The sequence below is a fragment of the Symphalangus syndactylus genome, chromosome 6, assembly GCF_028878055.3.
Source record: "Symphalangus syndactylus isolate Jambi chromosome 6, NHGRI_mSymSyn1-v2.1_pri, whole genome shotgun sequence".
Classification (NCBI taxonomy): Eukaryota; Metazoa; Chordata; class Mammalia; order Primates; family Hylobatidae; genus Symphalangus; species Symphalangus syndactylus.
The window spans coordinates 78898519-78920129 of record NC_072428.2 but is presented as its reverse complement, the minus strand read 5'-3'; the positions used below and the strand labels follow the sequence as shown (position 1 = coordinate 78920129).

General features: G+C 38.3%; 1 protein-coding gene and 1 pseudogene across 1 annotated transcript in view; one reads left to right on the top strand and one right to left on the bottom strand.

Annotated features, from left to right (window-relative positions):
- The window catches only part of FAT3 (FAT atypical cadherin 3), a 575495-nt gene that overhangs the window by 168269 nt on the left and 385615 nt on the right, over positions 1–21611 (bottom strand). The gene's annotated exons all lie outside the window — the stretch shown is intronic.
- Positions 385–470, top strand: LOC129485614 (uncharacterized; annotated as a pseudogene).

Genomic DNA, 21611 nt, shown 5'->3' with positions numbered 1-21611 from the left:
ATGACCACCTGATCCTTCCATTCACAAACTACCATTATCATGTTAGTGTTTTCTTTTTTAAAATTTCAGTCTGGGGGCCAGGTGCAGTGGCTCATGCCTATAATCCCAGCACTTTGGGAGGTCGAGGCGGGCGGATCACAAGGTCAGGAGATTGAGACCATCCTGGCCAACATGGTGAAACCCAGTCTCTATTAAAATACAAAAAATTAGCCGGGCACAGGGGCGCGTGCCTGTAATCCCAGCTACTTGGGAGGCTGAGGCAGGAGAATTGCTTGAACCTGGGAGGCAGAGGGTGCAGTGAGCCCAGATCACGCCACTGCACTCCAGCCTGGGTGACAGAGCGAGACTCCATCTCAAAAAAAAAAAAAAAAAATTCAGTCTGGGGTCCATTTGCAGTTCATAAGTGTGATGATTGGGTTTTCACACACGTGAGAGATGTGTCTCCCTCAAATCTTATTACCCATCTGATGTGAAAAAATAATAAAATTTCAGACTGTTTTCCTGCATGTAGCCACACCAATAATAACAATGACATTTATCGAGTGCTCTGCGTTTGTCAGTCAGTTTGTTTGCAAGCACACAACTGAGAAAGCAGCGCTGGCACCTTGTCCTCTACCAGGATGATCAACTGCACCAGTAGCAGAGTCAGGGGAAAAAACAACTTTATATCTGGAAACAAACACATAGAGCAAATCACCCTACCTTCAGGATAAGCAAAGCTTTGGGCCCCTTTCTGTGAATTATGATTCTCAACAGAAACAATGTAACCCCTGTGTAGTGAGTTGAATGATGAAACCAAATATATCAAATCCTAATCTCTAGAACCTGTAAATGTCACCTAATTTGAAAAAGGGGTCTTTGCAAATGCGATTAAGTTAAGGATCTTGAGATGAGGAGATCATCCTGGATTAACCTGGTGGGCCACAGATGACATCACTAATGTCCTTGTAAAGGAGACACAGGGAGATGAGGTTACACTCGGAAGAGGAAGAAACAGAGATTAGAGGGATGTGGCCACAAGTCAGGGATGCTGCCAGCCACTTGAAGCTCCAGGAAGCAAAGGTTCTTCCCCAGAACCTCCAGAGGGTGCCTGGCCCTGCTGACACCTTCATTTCAGGTGAGTGAAATTGATGTTGATCTTCCTGAAATTGATGTTGAACTTCCAGCCTCTAAAACTCTGAGAGAATAAATTCTTGTTGTTTTAAGCCAACAAGCTTGTGGTAATTTGTTTTACAGCAGCCCCAGAAAACAAATATGCTGATTTTTTAAAACACAAACAAAAAAACCCCACCCAAACCTGGACTGTGTCTTTTATTCCAGCAGTCCAGTTCTGCTAAAGTCTAAACTTCTTTGTAAACACTGCAAGCAAAAACATTTTTGTCTCTTAGTGCTATTAACTGCTTTTTTAACACAGCTATTTACATATTATTTAGATACATCTTAATCACAGGGCATACATAGTTTCCTCCCGTCTTTCATTTATCTTTTTTAAACAAAGGCACACTACCTGTGGGGTAGCCCTGCTCCACAAGGACTAGTTAAACAAACAAACAAAAAACAGAAAACAAATTCTAACTATTTAGAACTCCTCTTAATAATATAGACAACTCGTTTCCTAGTATTAGTTAAGGTAAAACATTGATGATTTCAGAAATAGCCTCCGAGAATCCTTAGATTTCTAATGAAGATGGTATTTGGGATGAGAAGCTCTAGACCACCACAGCTATGTAAAACCACTCCCTGGGAGGTGTCAGAGACCCAGTTGTTCAGTACACTTGTGCAGAGGCAAGGGAGTGCCACCACTGGCCAGCATGCTCTCTCAAAGGCTGGAGAACCCTGAGAAGAACAGCCAGCAACAAAGAAGTGTAAGAATAAAAATAAAAAGCAGCCAAGGAAAAGGAGCTGGGGAGGCCAGCCTCAGTGGCAGCATGGCAAATGGCAACAGGGGTCGCAAGCTGCAGGCTGAGAGAAGACTGGAGCCTGCAAGTAAGCTGAGAGAGAGAAGCACATGGAAAGTGGAGCCTGTCACTTTAAAGACAAAGATCACTCTAAGGCATGTGAGGAAAACATAAAGGACCCTGCACGAGATGAACACTGGAGACATTAATGGATGCCAGTCACTGCTCCTTAGGCAGTGCGTGCTGCCCATGGTTTATGTCGGTTCTGCAAACCTGCCACGCCACCCACACCTGACTGATGATGATGCTCAGCACTGGTCCTCCTGTCTGTTTCACCAGGCCAGACTGCATTTTCTATTATAGAATTTTTAATTACAAATCAATTAAAAATCAAAGGTTATCTACCAGGTCTTCCTCTCAGACACTCTCATTTCATACCATGTTTTTTTTTAAGTGTTATTACAGTTCTAGCTAAATAATTATTTACGTCACTTTTACTTAATGTCTGTCTTCCCTGACAGGCTGTATCTCCCACGAGGTCGATGGCAATGTCTGTCTCAATCACCATGCATACTCAGTCTCCTAACCAGTGACTCTTGGCACTTGATATATTTCTAAAAATAAGTTTTTTATTATCCAGCTTGTTCTCTGAGGGCACCAGCTATCAGAAAGAAGCCAAATTGCTAAAAATCAATATGCTGAAATAAAAAATATATAAAACAACCAGTTTGCCAGAAGCCAATTTGCCAAAAATCAATGTGCTAAATTTACCAAAACATTGTTTTCTTGTAGCTGTTTATGAAGTTAATCGAAATTCATAGTAGATTGAGTGGTTTTAAAAGCTTTTGAATATTTTAGGGACGCTTTAGATGACAATTTTTTCATTTTGTCATAAGAGCAGTATTTTAGTAAATGTTCATTTTATTGAGATTTAAGAATTCTAGGGAGATTTGGACTTCTATTGAATAGATTTAACAGTAAGGTAAATGTGATAGTGTCCTGTTCTCTTATTTCCTTTCCATTGCTTATTTCCTTTCCATTGTTTCGGACAGTTTTTGGTTTTCATGTTGAATCTGTCGGCCCACTGCTACTGAGTTGACAAATCCCACTGAATACATGTCCCAGATACTAGATAATAACAAATTAGCTGACATAGGATGATTTTGGCCATTTCAGATTTCTTTAGCTGTTTTTAAGGTCATTTTCTATTATTTTTCAGTTTAACCATTCTTTAACAACCAGAGTGACTTAGCCATAATTTGGTGCTTCTGGCAACATGTTAAATTTTATCATGTCACATGTGAAGGGGTCATTTCAAGCATCTGAGTATCTTTCCATCCTCTGAATGTCATTTAAAATATTTTGAATTTTAGGCATCTTATCATTCTTTTACTAACCATTCAAAGAGTATATCAGCTTAAAATTTGTATTTCTAAAACATCATAACCACAATTTCACCAGTTCCCATTGATATGGTTGTTCTGTGTCTGTTCTCAGCAAATTCATATTTTTGATGAATATATAGGATACCTGAAATTGCAACTGTTGACTATAAATATGCTTTTCTGAATATCAAACATATAATAAAACAATTAAACCACTTATACCCATAGTTTTTAAGAAGTTGATTATTCCTTGAAATGCTTCTATAAATATAGAAAAGGAAAACTCTGCAGTAGAACTTTCTAGAAATTGTCATAGCTATTAAACAATTCCATCTTATAGTTCATCTTTAAGTAAAGTTTTTTAATTTTGTATGTTTTATTGGTATGTAATCAATGTACATGTTTTCAGGGGACATGTCCTAATTTAATATACTTATATTATTTGTGAAGACCAAATCAGTGTCATTGAGATATCCATCACCTTAAATAATTATTTTTTCCTTAGTAAATTTGATGAAGTGACTTAGAAAGCAGCATTATTTGAGTAATTGATTAAACATGGTTTTAAATGATAAATTTTAAAAAACTAAAAAAAAATAAACTGCCTACTTGTAGAGGGATAATGGAGACATGGAAAGTCTCTCCAGTATGGCACCCTGACAAGGCTTTTGCAATTATTCCACTCTTGGCTCAATAGAAAAGGAGTCTCTATATAAAGAGGATTATAGCAGAGAAAGGGATGTCTAATTCAAAGGAAAATAGAATCCCTCTTTATCAGCCGATGTTAGTATGCTTCTAAGAAGCTTGCCTAGGACTTTTATAAATCTCAACTGTATCTGAGGCAACAGCTTATAGAAAGCAAATGGTCATTTAAGGTGCCTTTAAGATGCTAGACTTCTACATCCATAGAACTGGTTAAAAAAAAAAAAAAAACTTCGCAAGTAACAAGATCTTTTTTCTTTTTTTCTTCTATTAGGTAATTGAAAGTGAGTATTTAATTGACACCATCACGCTGGGAGCTGTGTTTATAGAAAGCGGATGCCTAGGGATAGGAAAAGTCAAGCTGAACACTACACTTTGATGAGGTAGTTGGGAGATGGATTTTTCTGTCTGAGACCCAAGCTTGAACCTGAAGAAGATTTCACAGTTGAACTGTCACATTTTTTAATGGCTGTGGGCAAAGGTCTTAGGTTCTGATGTGATTCATGTCAGATGTCAGTGGAGCTGGGAGTGTTTTTCCTGGCTGGCCCTCAGCATTCAGTCCCCCATATTTAAGAAGAGGCCCATTTCTTAGGAACAACTGGCAATGGGATAATGATCTCACAGTTTTAACAAGGTTGTGAGATTATATTGGGTGATTTCTCACTACCTGCTCCTGATTTTCCTTTTGGTAGGTAGCTTAACAGATATGTTGAATTTTATAAATTTCTTCTCTAACATTAGTCAATTGGATTTAGGGTTTTTTTTTTTTTTTCCATTCTTGTCTTGTGTGTTTCTCATTGTATTCAGGTGAATATTTTGGTTTGCTCCTGAACTTTTCTTATTGCTGTGAGAGAAGTTATAGCTGGCAAATGGCCAGAATTAAAATAGATATTATAATATAGTTGCTTCTTAATTACTCAATGTGAAGTAACCACGCCACCGTAAATTTATTCCCATCTTGTGGTCTCCTGCTCCTCTGGTTTTGGACCCGTTTAATGGTGTGTACTTTAGGAAATCAAAACAATCTTTATGCTAGGTAAATCTATGGCAAAAGTTTGAAGCAAAATTTAAACAGTTTTAGCAAGAGCTGATGTTATCCCTACCCACTTCTAGTGGGGGTAATTAATTCAACATTTAATACACATGAACACTGTGAGTGTATACTTAACATACCCAAATCATCTTCATCATGAGACTTAGTTTACTTAAATGGAAGCGATAAACTGGATAGCACAAAACCAGATTTAGCTAGATTGCTGTAGTGTTGAAGTGACTTGGATGGAGGTCTAGAAAGCAGCCTTATTTTAATAATTGATTGACTATGAAATTGACTCTAAAAATGTCAATCAAATCTTGCAGCTCCTCCTATCAATAGGCAAATTCTATTTCCCTATCCTCTGAATCTGGGATGGCTTAGTAACTTGCTTTGACCAGTAAAATACAGTCTAAGTGACATGGTGCAAGTCCAGATCCTGAACCTCAAGAGGTTTTGTAGTTGCTGCTCTTGCTGTACTTGGAAACCTGAAACTACTATGTGGCCAACCTAAAGGATGAGGGGCCACAGAGGAGAACCAAGTGCCTCAGAAGATAGCCTGCCAACTGCCAGACATGTGAGTGGGTCTATCCTAGATCACCAGTTAGCCCTCTCACCAGTTCACACACAGTTTCTTGAAAAATCCCAGCAGAGATCAGCTGAGCCAGCTCAGACAAGAACAACACAACCCACCAACAACCCACCCACAACACTTTGAGCTAAATAAAATGGTGTTGTTTTAAGCCACCATGTTCTGTTAAACAGCAATAGTAAGTAATACAGCTGGTTTTGTATTTTATAGCTTTGAATCTCCAAGAGCAGCCTCTATCACAAAGGAACTCAATAAATACCTGATGATTGGTGATATGGTTTGGCTGTGTCCCCACCCAAATCTCATCTTGAATTCCCACGTGTTGTGGGAGGGACCTGGTGGGAGGTACTTGAATCATGGGGGCTGGTCTTTCCTGTGCTGTTCTCGTGATAGTGAGTAAGTCTCATGGGATCTGATGGTTTTAAAAAGGGGAGTTTCCCTGCACAAGCTCCCTTCTCTTGTCTGCCACCACATAAGACGTGACTTTCACCTTCTGCCATGATAGTTAGGCCTCCCCAGCCACATGAAACTGTAAGTCCAATAAACCTCTTTCTTTTGTAAATCGCCCAGTCTTGAGTATGTTTTTATAAACAGTGTGAAAACGGACTAATACAGTAAATTGGTACCCAGAGTGGAGCCCTGCTGAAAAGAGACCTGAAAATGCTGAAAAGATACCTGAAAATGTGGAAGTGAATTCGGAACTGGCTAACAGGCAGAGGTTGGAACAATTTGGAGGTCTCAGAAGAAGACAGGAAAATATGGGAAAGTTTGGAACTTCCTAGAGACTCGTTTAATGGCTTTGACCAAAATGCTAATAATGATATGGACAATGAAATCCAGGCTGAAGTGGTCTGAGATGGAGATGAGGAACTTGTTGGCAACTGGAGCAAAGGTGACTCTTGTTATGTTTTAACAAAGAGTCTGGTGGAATTTTGCCCCTTCCCTAAAGATATGTGGAACTTTGAACTTGAGAGAGATGATTTAGGGTATCTGGTGGAAGAAATTACTAAGCAGCAAAACATTCAAGAACTGACTTGGGTGCTGTTAAAGGCATTTCGTTTTATAAGGCAAACAGCATAAAAGTTTGGAAAATTTGCAGCCTGACAATGCAATAGAAAAGAAAATACCATTTTCTGCCTGACAATGCAATAGAAAAGAAAATACCATTTTCTGAGGAGAAATTCAAGCCGTCTGCAGAAATTTGCATAAGCAACAAGGACCTGAATGTTAATCCCCAAGATAATGGGGAAAATATCTCCAGGGCATGTCAGAGGTCTTCAAAGCAGTCCCTCCCATCACAGGCCCAGAGACCTAGGAGGAAAAGATGGTTTCGTAGGCCAGGCCCAGGGTCCCCATGCTGTGTGCAGCCTAGGGACTTGGTGTTTTGCATCCCAGCCATGGCTGAAAGGGGCCAACATAGAGCTCAGGCCATGGCTTCAGAGGGTGCAAGCCCCAAGCCTTAGCAGCTTCCATGTGGTATTGAGCCTGTGAGTGCACAGAAGTCAATTACTGAGGTTTGGGAACATCCACCTAGATTTCAGAAGATATATAGAAATGCCTGGGTGTCCAGGCAGAAGTTTGCTGCAGGGGTGGGGCTCTCATGGAGAACCTCTGCTAGGGCAGTGTGAAAGGGAAATGTGGGGTCAGAGCCCCCACACAGTCCCTACTGGAGTACCACCTAGTGGAGCTGTGAGAAGAGGGCCACTGTTCTCCAGGCCCCAGAATGGTAGATCCACTGACAGCTTGCACTGTGTGTCTGGAAAAGCTGCAGACACTCAATGCCAGCCCATAAAAGCAGCTTGGAGGGAGGCTGTACCCTGCAAAGCCACAGAAGCAGAGCTGCCCAGGGCCGTGGGAGCCCACCCCTTGTATCAGCATGACCTGGATGTGAGACATGGAGTCAAAGGAGATCATTTTGAAGCTTTAATATTTGACTGTCCCACTGGATTCTGGACTTGCATGGGCCCTGTAGCCCCTTTGTTTTGGCCAATTTCTCCCATTTGGAATGGCTGTATTTACCCAATGCCTATACTGCCATTATATCTAGAAAGTAACTAACTTGTTTTTGATTTTACAGGCTCATGGGTGGAAGGGACTTGCTTTGTTTCAGATGAGACCTTGGACTGTGGACTTTTGAGTTAATGCTGAAATGAGTTAAGACTTTGGGGGACTGTTGAGAAGTTATGATTGGTTTTGAAATGTGAGATTTGGGAGGGGACAGGGGTAGAATGAAACATGAGATTTGGGAGGGGCCAGGGGAGAATGATATGGTTTGGCTCTGTCCCCACCCAAATCTCGTATTTAATTCTCACGTGTTGTGTGAGGGACCCAGTGGGAGGTGCTTAAATCATGGATGTGGGTTTTTCCTGTGCTGTTCTCGTGATAGTGAATAAGTTTCACAGGATCTTATGGTTTTAAAAAGTGGAGTTTCCCTGCACAAACTCACTTCTCTTGTCTGCTGCCACATAAGATATGCCTTTCACCTTCTGCCATGATTGTGAGGTCTCTCATGCCATGTGGAACTGTGAGTCCAGTAAATCTCTTTCTTTTGTAAATTGCCCAGTCTCAGATATGTCTTTATCAGTGGCATGAAAATGGACTTAATACAATTGGCATGAGCATCAAGGATACAACATTTGTATCTCATAAGATGCACCCATAGCCACAGGCAAGATTTGACTTTTAGAAAAATTCCTTAGGCAGTTGAGGTTTGCGCCTTTAATATTGCAATTGCAATTTGTTTCAACTGAGGATTTATTAGGATGATTGCTGTTTATGTGAGTATATGTAAATTAATCCATTATTTCATTCCTTCACCAGGACAGAGCTGTTTAAAAAAAATTAGCTTTACTGAGATACAATTTATATACCATAAAGTTCACCTGTTTAATGTGTACAATTAAATTGTTTTATATATTTACAGAGTTGGGCACTCACCATGATAATCAAACTTTAGAATATTTTCAATATCCTCAGAGAACACAGCTTTTCACTTCATTTTTTCTATTACTAATAGCTAATACGGCCCTTTAACCTTTCATTTAATTTTATAATAACCTATTTCTTGCATTATCCTCATTTGCCATATTGCAACACAGGAAGTGTGCATTGTTACTAAACAAACATGCTATTGGACACATGGTATTGGGGGACAACACACACTGGGCACCTGTTGTAAGAGTTGGGGGAGGGAGAACATCAGGAAGAATATCTGATGGCTGCTGGGCTTAATACCTGGGTGATGGGATGATGTGTGCAATAAACCACCATGGCACATGTTTACCTATGTAACATCCTGCACATGTACCACTGAACTTAAAATAAAAGTTGAAAAACAAAAGAAATGAATGCTATAACATTTGGAATCCTGGACTATCACACAAAAATCCTAAAGGGATAATAAAAAAACACTGAGTTCAAATATCATTTACATTACAGGACCTTATTTAGCATATTTTGAATTTGAAGCACTGGTATAGCTTAATAATAAGTCATTTTCAAAAATGAAAACAAGCAAATTTAGATGGCTACACTTCAAATTGCTATTAGAAAGGATGAAGAAGAGTTAAATTACAGAAGCTGCAGCACGAAATCTGGAAATAAGGATGAGGAGAAAGATAAATGAAAACAGTTGAGGGTACGTGGCACACTTCTGAAAGTGTTAGAAAACACTTTTCACCACTCTTTCGTCCAATGTGGAATACTGTCAAATTAAAAGTCCTTCACCAAATGCTTCACAGTTCACTATGTTAAGACATGTTTGTCAATTAAAGCACATCTCCAACTGTATGGCAAAAATGGCAGGAAAACAGATTCATTTTATAGAAACGAACTATGTAGCTCTCTTTATGTGTATCCGTCTATTCCCTGAGAAAAGGTTAACCTAATTATATTTTTAAAGCATTTTAAATTATAGACTAAAGCAATGGTATTAGCAATGACTTATTGTTTTATTTTTAGTGTATCAAGCTTTAGGTAAAAGAAGAGAATCAATCCCAGAGATTCAAAGATATTAAAGTGCTCATGAAGATCAATTGGTAATTATTCCACAGCAGTGCTTAAAGCCTCAGGGTTAGGCACCATGTTAAGGAGAAGATATAGATGAAAATCAACCTCTTACTCTACTTTAAAAAGATCCTTCAGGATATCTCTGGAAAGTAGATGTATTTCAAATTCTAGATCCCTATATCCTATGAGTTCTGGTCATAAATGACATTAATCAAGCCCTTGCCCCTGTGGTATAGAAAAAAATCCAGGAAGTTTAATGTGACAAACATTTCTTGATCCCTTTAAATGTGCTATAGGAGACATAAAGGTAAAGAACACGCCACTTCTGCTGGAGCAACCAGACAGCATTACTCCTTGCTTTTTCCCAAACACCAGGTTTCCCCAAACAGGGGAGGGGCAACGGAATGTAGTCTCACTCGAATATTTTCCAGTGTGTAAGCATCCATTTATTAATTATTAATACCATATCTACAAAGAAAGTTTGTGGAGACTTACAGAAAATTATACACACACACACACACGCACGCACACACACACATAGAGTTGGTTCTCCTGTATCCATGGGTTCTGTGTCCAGGATTCAACCAATCTTGGATAAAAAATATTTGGAGAAGAAAAAAACATCTGTACTGAACACGTATGTACAGACTGTTTTTTCTTGTCCTTGTTTCCTAAGTAATACAGTATAAAAACTATTTACATGGTATTTACACTGTATTACATATTATCAGTAATCTAGAGATGACTTAAAGAATACAGGTGGATGTTCATAGCTTATATGCAAATACTACATCATTTTATGTAAGGTACTTGAGTATACATTGAGTTTGGTATCTGAGGGGGTTCTTGGAACCAATCCTCCACAGATATTGAGAGATGACTATACATACAAAATTAAAAGAAAGACAAAAAGACAAGAACTGGTAGATAATAATGTGAGAAAATCTAGGGTAAGGGAATCTCCTACAGTTTAACACTACAGTTTCCTTCTATAAGTTGGCTGAACTCCTCATCTAATAGAGGAGGAAATGCTAACTGGCACAGCTCTAAACTCTAAGATGCCTGCTGCATGGGTCTGTCCTGGGAAACAGTGACTAAAATAGACAGCCATGTGCTGAGCAGCACTTTTATAAAATATTCAGAGATAGGTGTATATGGCTGTGTAGTATAGCTTCAATAAATATCAGGAACCTAATACTGTAAAAATATTTCTGTGGAAAGCCAGAGAAACCTAATCCAGGTATGTAGTGTTCTGGTGATGGGACTTGATACAAGGATATAGCTCAAAGCATACAGAAGAACCAAAGGCTAATATTTCTTACCCATTTCTTTAGAGGTATCAACTGTTAGAAAATGCAGAGCAGGTCATTAAAATTTAAGATTATTGGGATTAAAAACTCAAGATCATTAGACTTAGAGTGCATTCATTCTGTAATGAGACTGTAAGCATCAGGACTGGATACAGCAAAACTAATGTTCACTTGTAGAAATTCATTCATATGTATTTAGTGATCACTTTCTACGTACCAAACACTAATTTAGAAGCCAGAGATTTGGTAGAGAACAATGTATGCTTGGTTTCAGTCATTACTGAGCTTACTGTAGAGGATGGAGAAGGTAGAGAAATAAAGAACAAATATTTTTAAATGATAATTTCAGATGGTATGTACTAGGAAGACACTAGTAAGAAAGAGTAATAACAAGATTGATGCCATTTTTCATTTTGACTGCTGACAGCCTTCTGCCCCATCACAATCCTGTCCCTGTCTGCTCCACATGTGGGCACATTAAGAAACCCCAGGTACTTCCTCCTTTGGTGCTAGCAGGAAGTTCAAACCACATGGGCCCCAGGTTGAGCACAGGAACCCTCAGCTAGTCCTACCCCCACCGACCATGTAACCCCAAGCTCATCTCCATTTCCTACTTTCTGAAACCATTTGTGGACCAGTTTGGGAGCCCACCCTGTTCTCTCCAGAAAGCTCATATGCAAGTAATAAACCTTTACATATACTTTTGATGTGTGTGTGGCATCATGGTCTTGACTTTCCAACCAAAGTTTAGTTGGAGGGTCTATCTTGCCACCAGGGAGTGACCACATCATGAAAACTGGTCAATATCTCAGGATTATAGGCACAATAAGAAGAGAAGCCAGGTCTCTCGGGGCTGAGCTTCTGAAAGTTCAGCATCACTTCTGCTATAATCTACTGGTCACAGCAAGTCACCAAGCCAGCCCAGACCCAACGGGGCATGGAAATAGCCTCCAGCTCTTGAAAGAAAGAGTTGCAAGAATTTGTGGCCATTTTTGCAATCCACCATGACTATTTAGCTGAATCTAACTTGCTACCATCCAGTTTACTCATTTCATGATGAGTAAAAATATCATAATAAAGATCATGGCTGGTGATTTTATTCTGATGGAGGGCTTCTCTTCTTTTTTAAGAAGTGAGGGCTGTGGTCCCAATGAGCCAAATCTTACTTATCTTTGTCCCCATCACATTGACCATAGAACCTGCATATCTTAGGCTCTGAATGACAGCTGTAGAAGTGAACTAAAATCAATTTTAAGTTAAGAACAATGTAATAGCTGAACCACAGGAATTAAAGGAAAAAATCTGTCATAAAACATTTTGAAAAAAATCTTCCATATATGTTCATACATTATCTCACAACACATTCACATTTTTCAGCCATTTGAACACAGTGGTATCAAACTGAGGTCTCTTGTCAGGTGGATGACAAAGCCACTCTGGATAATTCTGACAGTTTAATAACATAATTAACCACCTGATCTGTAGGAGGGTGAGTCATGATGAGCTTCCTGACAGAGCTGTGAGAGGATACAACTGCTCATCTTTGGAAGTACAATGCACACACCCACAATTGTATATATGCCCTTTAGCTAAAGCACTGAATTAGGACCCCCACTGGAAAGGAAACATGTCTATTTGACAATGGATATTGCTACTTTTCCTAGTCCTCAAAATGCCCTTCTGCATTTGCATCTGTTGAGCAAAATAGTTATTGAATATGCTAAAACTGTGCTAGGTACTGGGGACAAAGAAACATGGAGGATTTTTTGACGTGAAGAAGGAAACTAACAGTTGATATATTACTGTATGCAAGACATTCTGTTAGTCTCTCCACACATGCTTTCTACACAACACATAAAACAACCCGATAAGGTGGTTGCTATTATTTTCATTTTACAACTGAGGATACTGAGACTATCACAGAGTAAGAATTTGCTCTAGATCATTCAGTAAATACATGGCAGAATCTTGATTCAAACCTTGGTCTGCCTGAACCTACACCCAGCCTCTTTCCATCAATATGGCTTAATATCAGCCTGCAACAAGGGGTTTCTTCCAGCTATGCAAATGTTCCATCAGTTGTTATTCACTGTAACAACATTAAATGTCTACTACAATCATAAAGGGAAACCTCCCTCCTTTTCCCAAATGAATCTCTCTCTAGATTCCATTTCTACATCATAGCAATTAGGCTGGGATGATGTGTTCATCAAAGTGACCCTGGTGAGTGAATTGCCTAATCCTTCATGTCAATCCCAAGTACACATGCAAGTAAAAAGAAAAAATATATGGACCCTAAGTCCAACTCTTCTGTGCCAGAAACACTATAGTTGCCATAGTGATTATTTCAACAGGCAGAGTTAAGAACCTTATGGAAATGAGTAAAACTAAGATATATGAAAATTTACTGTAAAAGTAAAAAGACAATTTTTGTATATTTTTTCCAGAAAACTCTTATGGAAGTCTTTTTTTTTTTCTGAACTGGAAACTCAAAGCACAAGTCAAGAGTAGATCAGTCCTCAGCTCATATACTGATGGCGAATGAGAAAGAGCTAATTAGGCAGGCAGTTGCTAGCAGGATGACCACCTCACTTCATTTAAAGGGAAGAAACACAAATGAAGCCAACCAAACTTATGATGTCTATACATGCCTGCTACTGAACACCAGCTTCTGACATCCATGAGGAAGAACTATCCTTGCTCCTTCCTTCACTGCTTCCTATTCAATCACCGAGTTTTGCCCATTTATCCAGGTATCTTTTATCTTACTGCTACCACTACCTGCAGTTGGATAGCAATCCCTTTACACCTGGATCTGCCTCCTCTTAACCAGCTGGTCTGATCCCAGACTCCTTCTAACTCCAAAGTCCTCTTTTCCCAGATAAACTGTCTTTGTATATGACGTTGATCATGCCACCATCCTGCTCAAAAACCTTTTATGGCTCTGTATTTCATCAAGTATCTAGTCGAAACTACTTCAATTTCCCTCCTCTACTGCTCTGCAATTCCTGCTTCCACTGGCAGGTAGGCTACTCCTGTCACAGTCTCCCAAGGATGCCATATGCATCCCTCTTTATGTCTTCTACTTGAATCATCAGTGTTCTCTTCTTCTTATCCAAGGCCCAGGTCAAGTCTCCCCTCTTCTGTGAAGTCCTCCCTGATAAGTGCAGCCATTAACTTTATAGCACATACAAGTTGTTTCTCAAAGTTGGGTATAAAATATTATCATGTGCTGTCCTACAGTTCATCAGTACTTCACCTGTGTTATTCTGGTATCCTCAACTGTTTTAGGGTAACTTTGGGTGTAATTATGTTTTATATATTGGAAGTACGTGTGTGTGTTTGTGTGTGTGCATGCACATACATGAGTGTGTTTATGGTTAATTATCAATTGTGGACTGTCAATTAAATCTCACACCAAACATTTGTGTATTCTCATGAGTGATAATTTATATCAATTTAACATTAATTAATTTATTTTGTATTTTTATTTATTCATTTATTTTTTTGAGACAGTCTTGCACTGTCACCCAGGCTGGAGTGCAGTGGCACAATCTTGGCTCACTGCAAGCTCTGCCTCCCGGGTTCACACCATTCTCCTGCCTCAGCCTCCTGAGTAGCTGGGACTACAGGCTCCCGCCACCACGCCCGGCTATTGTTTTTTTTTTTTAGTAGAGACGGGATTTCACCGTTTTAGCCAGGATGGTCTTGATCTCCTGACCTCATGATCCGCCCACCTCGGCCTCCCAAAGTGCTGGGATTACAGGTGTGAGCCAACGCACCCGGCCAATTTAACATTAATTTAAATATTCCCAGAACATTTATTACATTTATGATAACTTTTATTTATTTTTTTTGAAGTAGGCTCGTTGTCCTATAAGTCCCAAATCCATGTAACAAAAAACAACCCATACCCCATAAACTACCGGAATGTTTTAAAAAGTTAAAGATTCTGTCAGGTAACCCCAACAGTCTTCTCTTTTTAAAGAAGCAATAAAATAACCAAGACCAGGGTTTTCAGAACAATTTGGTATTTCCCTTCACGGATCGTTCACTCATTCATTCATTCATTCAACTAAATAGTTCCAGGGTGCTTATTAGATGCTAGAAGCTGTGTTAGTGCTAAGGATACCATTAATTTTATTGGTATTAAAACTACCTATAGATAGTTTCTAAAAAGCCAAGAGGAAAATGCAACTTCATAGGAGAAAATATGTGGAAACTGCTAGATATTCCACAATCTAGTAATAGCTGAATTAGGTTAAGGGACGAACTGGATTGTTCTGATAAAGAACTTGTTCTAGGACCTTTTGATTTCTTTCCCAATTTCTGCCATGGATCAAAGTTTGATTGAGGTTGGTTAGAACTGTTTAATCATCATAGTTTTCCAATTTTTTTTTTTTTCCTTTTTTGTGCTTTGGGGGAATATGATGTGGATGGCTTCCAGGGTAGAGATTAGAAACAACAGTGTACTGAGCCTCATCAGTGTTTTAGTGTGGGAAGTACAGTTTTTCTGCTTTTTAATGAATTCTTGCACAACCTAATGGCTTTGCTCCAAAAATGTCCTACTGGAGTGGAGGATTATCTTACATGGGTCATTACACTTCCAAGCTTTAAGCCTCAGAATGAGCATTAAATTAAAATTCCCTGCACCTAGTAGGCAGAACATTGTGACACTCAAAAGATGTGAAAGTGCTAAGTGAATTCGGAGCAATATTATCACCACTGCATATTTACTGAGTTCAACAGGGTGCTAAGTACTGTACAGACAGATAATACAAGCAGTCTATTTAAAAAAAAAGAAAAAAGAAACCACAGCAATAGTCTTATAAGAACTCTCCCATGCATCTGCCCTAGGAATAGACACTGTAACTAGACTTGTTAGAGAGAGTCTCCTCTTTTCAGAAGTATCCTCAAGGTTCTTTAAGCTTTTGTTTGATTTGAACGTAGTCAATTTTCTACAGTTACCATTTATGAATGTGACCAAGTCTCCCAATTTCAAAATTACCATAAGAATGCTGCAGGCATTAAACTGAAGAAGAACTTCATCCCTTTGCAACAGAAAATTATGAACTCAGTTTTCTGGGAAATCTTAAAGAAATCAGTTGTAAAATATGATATACACATTATTATGTTTTTGATTCAACTGGGAAAATATGCATTTTCAAATTTAATAATATTGGTCTTTTTAACTAGCCTTCACTTTTCTGAAAAATGCAAATTTGAAAGCCAAAAGAATTTAAATAGTTTAGTTTTAAATTAAAGAGTGAAAACGATTGAAAGTTAAAGCATGAAGTGAATTTCCTATTTTTAAACAAATCTAGATACAAATAGAGAAAAAATTAAAGTACAGGGTACCCAAGATGTAAGAACCAATATGCATGTGGATGAACACAAAGAATAACTTTGCATATCCAGAAACTAATTGAGTTTCAGAATCCTGGCTTACTTTATTTAAATGCCAGCCCATCAGGGTTAAGAAAAAAATTGAGCACTTTAGAGAAAATGGGTTATAAACTGTCATTGTTGAGTTTAGTGTTCTGACAACTTTGAAAGTAACTACAGTGTAATTTCCCAAGTTGGTAGCTAAAATAATAGAACATCTGGATGCCATTGAAATGCATGACAATCAAGGAGAGAACAGAAAAGCAGTGAGAACAATGCTTTTCCCTTTGCTTATCATTCTTTGCAGTTTTGAACTCTTAGTCCAAACCTCAGTTGTGGTAGTCAAGGGCAACTCCCTTCTCAAAGATTCACGTATGATTTCTAAGATCCCTGGGTCCATCTCTGGGTCTACTTATGGCTTCTAGAAGCTGTATTTTTTACCAACTTGCCTTCTTAGTCTCTTATGTCAGACTTTAAGCCTGAACACCTGTGTGACGTGGTAAGCAGTGTGCAGTGTCTTTTATGAATTGGTCAGAGTGCTGATTTCAAGCTTGTAAGCTGGGGCTGGCCTTTGGAAATGTACACATCTCCAGATAACACCATTTATTAAGCAACTTCAGCCTCATGCATTCTGTCCTTCCGGGAGCAAGTAACCCTACTGTGGAAAACATAATTAAGTTAAACTGTAGGTGGTTCAGAAATATTTGTGTTACCAACTGGCAACCTTATAGATGGTGTTTTCTGCTACAGTTTCTGAACTGCCCTTGTCATTTGTTAGGCATTTATAGTTACATATTTATGCCTTTGGAAATATCTGGGCAAAAGCCTAGATAGCTAAAGCTCCTCTCAGGTAAGAACTAACTGTAAAGTTGAGTTGAGATTAGTTTTCTCTTTCCTCTGTCTAAACACAATGAAAAGAGAAGGTAAGAATATATATTTTTTTCATTTTGATTCAGCTAATATTTACTTAGAGTCTAATAAGTACAAAGTCAGTACCAGGAAGAAAACAAAAACAGTCATTAAGGACCTTGTAATCCATGGTTTCACAACAGACTTATATTCATGAATTATATATTTCTTTACATTTTTACTCTCAAAAAGGGATGTTTTACAGAAGCATATTATTTTTCATGCCCTCCCTCAGTGAAAACCACATTTCAAGGTTGTCTGAAAGTGGGGTTTCTCTGAGTGCAGAGATGACTTATTCTTAGCATGCACATAAGAGTCTTTCCAGAGTCCCTTTTTCTTAATAGCTCCAAGTTGGAACTGATGGGGGATGTGTGGCAGGAGACAGCGGCTGCTCTTCTTTCTCCTCATTCTACCTGCATCATCTGAAGGGATTTTGCTTTTAAACAAGGGAAGGCATATGTGCCCTCTCAGAGACATGTCAAGCCTCAGCTACAGTTTGGTTTGGATCCTTTCTCTCTTTTTACACTACAATTTGTCACCAGTAGAGAATGCAGACAGCTATGCCAAATGCGAATGTCGCTTGCATGCCCACATTTGGCAAATGTTTATCCAGATCTTTAGTTTGGGATTTAAATAATCCATCATCAAGAAGATGATTTCTAAGGTAATATTTAGCTCTGAAATTTTATGATTCTGTGGGATTTATTTGTACTTTTGTGAAAAGGTGCTTACAATATATCATTCTGTCTTCAATGACGAAATGTTGTAAGGTAGAATATCAAACTACACTGGAAGAAAGGAGAGTAGTTGATATTTGTGGGTAACCTGTTCAGATGTCTAAAGTTACATATTTAGGTTACATGTTTAAGTTCTTGATATAATTTTTCAAAGGACATGAATTAATATGCAGTACTCTTTTTTCCAAATGTTTCAAAGATATTTACATAAACATTTCTTACACTGTATAATTTTTCCTTCAATAGATAAAGTAGAGTATTACAGCTCCAGCCAAGGGATAGATTTTTGTTCATATTTGTGTGCAATCTGATCAAGTATTGGAAATAATCAGCCAAATTACATTAGATGATGTCCAGGGTCTTTCCTTTAGCTGATCCACAGGCAGAAGTGAAGGCTAGTAAATGGCTTGAAACTGGGCACCAAACAAACACTACAGAAGTATCACTAGGGCCTCCTGGGGGACTGGGCTATACTCACGCAATATTCTAGAAAAAGTGATACATGGTTCCTACTTAAGGTCATTGGCAACTCTACCCTAGATTGCTATTTAATGAGATCCCAAGCAATGGAAAAAAGTAACATCTTGAATGTAAATATATTAATATAGAAAAATGTCCATAATAAATAAGCAAAGATATGAAACCATATATAGTGTTTATTAGATTTTTTCACAGATTTTATGCAGGATTATATGAAATATATGTGTATACATATATACATAAATGTAAAAGAAAGTTCTGAAAGATTATTTACCAAAATTTAAAACACAATCATCAATTCATGGAAAAACTATGAATATTACTAAATGTTTTTATTTGTTTATCTTTGTCTTCTCTCTTTTTTAATTTTCTTACAATGAACATGTATCATATATTATCATAGTTACATGATTCTCATATTTCTATAATTGGAAATAATTGTATTTTTAAAAATCCTACCATAGGCACTATGTAATTTCTAAAAGTGGAGTTTTGGAACAGGCTTTTTCTCCCTTTCACCTAGGTATGTACTTGCTTTACACCATGAGAAACTGAGTTCACTCTTCCTTACATGTTGATGTCCTTGTGGCATGACAGGAACTTTTAAATGAATTGCTTCTGGAAGCATCATTTTTGAAGATGGGTAAATGGTTTTGTGCATGTATCAAAGCACACATCATGGGTCTGTCACGGCCTTGCACAGAGATATTTGTAATTCTTCATTCAGAGGTGAAGCAAGCATGCCCTGGCTACTGCTGATAGAGACAGAACAACACCTTCTGTTGTGAAAAATGCTAAATAAAAAATCCCATTCTGTTCTGACTGATACCAAACAAGAGCATCTCTAATTCCTGCATACCTCAAGAGTCTGTCTGCTGCTGTTATGTCTCCCTGCCAACAAGGCTGTAATATTGCTTTAAATTTGACTGCAGCCTTTCTGACTTTTTCACCTAATGAGAAGAGGTTCTTAGGCCTTGGATGGTAAAGATGGGACATGCAAAGTTGAGACTTTGCCAAAGTTATTTGCAGTGACAAGAAGAATGCCATATACCATGAAGAGAAAATCTCAGTCATTTGGTATCCTATGGGATTAAAATTTGCTTTCATAGCCTTCAATTCAAAAACAAAGCAAGAACAAATTAAGCCTCTCTCAATATGGGGAAAGTCAGAACACTGGATCGCTCAGTCTATTTTGTGGTACTGGTTGCTTAGTTTAAAGTGCTTTGTCTTTGTGGATCTTCTTAAGAGGGCTACTAATGAGTACTTATACATTTTTAAAAATATTGACATTTTTCTATTTTATTTGAAAGTAGTCACCTAAAAGTAGATTTCATTTCAATTACATAATAGCAAGGTATACGTTAGCCTGGAGCTTAGCCCTACATCTAATTTTAAGACTTATCAGCATTTTTAAAACTCTAGAGTGGCATGCCAGGAATTATAATGGGTACCTCATGAAAAATCTAAGATCTTTCTTCTGAATTATGTATTTATGATCTCCCGAGGATGATCGGAGGTAATGTGATTTAGCAACTGCTTTTAGGCTCCAAACAGGAGCTGGGGTTGGCAAGCCACCTCAGTACGGACTGGAATGCAGTGGGAGAAAGCCCTTCCCTGTTCTGCATATTAGCTGGCACCCCAAGGGCTCCTCAAACCTCTCACCTAGGTGCCTCCTCTGTGTGCTTAGTGTACATTCTGTGGATCTCTGGAAGTACATATCACTATATCTTCCAAAGCATGGATTACCTGGGTTGTGGGTTACCTGGAGCCCTAAACTTCAACTCAGCCAACATTCATCAAGTGCCTATTACAACCCTGGCATTGTTTTAGGTGCTGGGGTACAAAGTGGAGTAATCTGGCCCTTCCTCCTATGGGTGGGCCAGGAAGAGAGAGGATGAGAAATCTCATTGGAGCTCATCTTGCAGCTTGCTAACGAAGCTAAGAATAGCCTAAAGGAGAGGTGGAGTTTGAAACTACCCAGGGCAATGATTTTCAAATGATGATATCTGCTGCTGAATATTAACCATGCTGTGGGCTACCTCCACCGAACATTTCCTAAATAGTCACATCCAGTTTCGTATTTCTACACGATCGAGATTTTGACATCTGAATGAAACATAAAAAAATTCCCATTAGATCTCTAAATGTTAAACACATTGACTGCATTAACAAATAAACACAATTTAAGACCTTAAAGAGGTTATGATTCTGGGAGAAAGCTTAGGGATTTGTGATAAGGCTGGATAGGCCTGAACATGGCTGGCCTGGGGAAATTAGTTATTTGTCCCATCCTGGTCTTAAGACTAACTAATTTATGGAGCTCCTGGATGCTTGGAAATGTTACTGCTGTATTATTGGAGCTTGGGTGCCTCTGTCTACCTATTGGATACTGGTTTAGAAAGCCAGAGAGAAAGACTGTGGATCCAATAGTAGAGATCTAATGACCTTCATCATAGCCATGCCAGAACCATGGTTGACTCATTAGCCTGTCTTAGGAGAATAAGCTATTCCAACTTACATGGTTACAGCTTATTTAAGTGGATGGTGGCCAGCGGAAGCTGATAAATCTCTAAAATTTTGGGATCTTCTTCAGAAAAGGGCCAAAAAAAATTAATGTATTTTTGAGTGCATACCATGTGCCAGGAACTTCTGTAGGCTCATTCATAGATGCTATCTTATTAAAGTATCATAAGTATATTCAACAACTATGAACCAAACTATAAATACAATGCATAATATAAGGCCTTAAGTTTTCTGAATTTTGTCACAAGATGACTGCTTCAGGAATCACATGGAAAATTTTAAAGCTTCTAATCATAATAGCTAACATATTAAACACTTAACATGTGCAATGCACGTGCAACATAAATATCCTTACCAAATCTTACAAAGGTATTATTATTGTCCCAATTTTATAGGTAAGGAGACAGAGGTTTAGATTAAGTAATTTGGCTCTAGGTCACACAGCTAGTGAGTTACTATGTCTGTCTCCAAATCTTGTGCATTAAGCATCTCTATCTACATTTATAATATATTAGTTTGATATAAATGTAAAGGGATGATCACAATTAGGACAGTGTCTTATGAGAGATTTTTTTCACTGTTTGATTGAATAATTGTATAACATCCTTACAGTTCTACACTCCCAAAAGTTAAACAACCGAATTTATTA